Source organism: Corylus avellana, chromosome ca7, assembly GCF_901000735.1.
Source record: "Corylus avellana chromosome ca7, CavTom2PMs-1.0".
In the NCBI taxonomy this organism is placed as follows: domain Eukaryota; kingdom Viridiplantae; phylum Streptophyta; class Magnoliopsida; order Fagales; family Betulaceae; genus Corylus; species Corylus avellana.
Window position 1 is genome coordinate 18,754,186 of NC_081547.1, and position 1,348 is coordinate 18,755,533.

The 1,348-nt window shown below is 28.0% G+C and overlaps 1 protein-coding gene across 2 annotated transcripts in view; it reads right to left on the reverse strand.

Moving 5' to 3' along the window:
* LOC132188463 (regulator of telomere elongation helicase 1 homolog) overlaps window positions 1–1,348 on the reverse strand; it is a 26,574-nt gene that overhangs the window by 16,146 nt on the left and 9,080 nt on the right. The gene's annotated exons all lie outside the window — the stretch shown is intronic.

Genomic DNA, 1,348 nt, shown 5'->3' on the forward strand with positions numbered 1-1,348 from the left:
TTGGGAGTGCGTTTTTAAAAAAATAATCTGCGATTTTAAACCAAATCGCAATTTTAGGGTGTTTGGGATTGCGATTTTAAAAACGAAAATTTTAAAATCGCAAAAAGATTTGTGATTTCCATAAGCTGATTAGAGGGTGCTTATTTGAAAAAGTATGAATTTAAAACAAAATCACGATTTCTATTAGAAAGATATTTGGTGCAATAGTTACCTTTTTTTGAGCGGGAATGAAAAAAATACCAAGAATACCCACCTAAAATATATTAAAACCCTTCTTTTCTCTTTTTTTTTTTTTTTTCTTCATCCTCTCTGTCTCGTTCATCCTTTCTCCGCCCTGTAGCAGTGTGTGTTGCTGTTGTCATTCTCTCCACCCCTCTACCAGGTAATAATCTCACCTTAATATTTTCTTTCTCTCCATATAATTCATTTGCTTTTGTAAAACTTTCCACTATTTGGTGTTCAGTGTTATTTTATGTGGTTTGTATGATTACTGTGCCTTTTTATATATGCGTTTATGTTCTTCGGCCATTTCTAAAGAGTAAAGTTGTGATTTTTTTTTTTCAAAATTTTATTTAGATTGCCATTTATGCTTAGTGATCTGTAATCCATCATAGTATGCAGTGATAGATCACTGTACACACACAGTAATATGATAGTACGTGTATAGTAACCGTGTGAGGCTTTTTCTTTAAAAAAAAAAAATACTGTACAGTGACCAAGATGATGATTTTTCTCAAGTCACTGTGCACTGCATAGTGATGTGCACAGTGACGATTTTTTATGGCTTCTTTTTTCTTTTTTTTAAAGGTACTGTACAGTAACAATTTGTGATGAATTTTTATTTTTATTTTTTAATGAGTATTGCAGCGCAACAGTTGGTGATATTTTTTTATATATTTTTTTTAATGGGTAATAAACAATGATAATTTTTTATATATTTTTTTTTAATGGGTAATAAACAGTTATCAAGTACTAATTTAAATTATTGGTGAATTATGTAACAGTTAAATTTGATAAACATTATTAGTTTAATTTGATGGATTGTTCTTGTATTTTTTATTATATGTCTGTTTGGAATATGTTTCAAGAAAAAAAAAATACAAAAACAAAAAAGCATATAGAAACAAGTAATATAGCAATATATAATTAGAAAACTCAAAGTTAATGTCAAATTATAAGTCATACTTTTGTTTGCATAGGTGTTAAAAATGGAGGCTTATAGACAATGTTAGTTATTTTATTGTTATAAAGAAATGTCCTTATTGGTAATTTGGTCATGAAACCGCAATTATATGCTAATGTTATCCAAACACTCATTTGATAAAAAAAGTACTTTTTAGCATGTTTT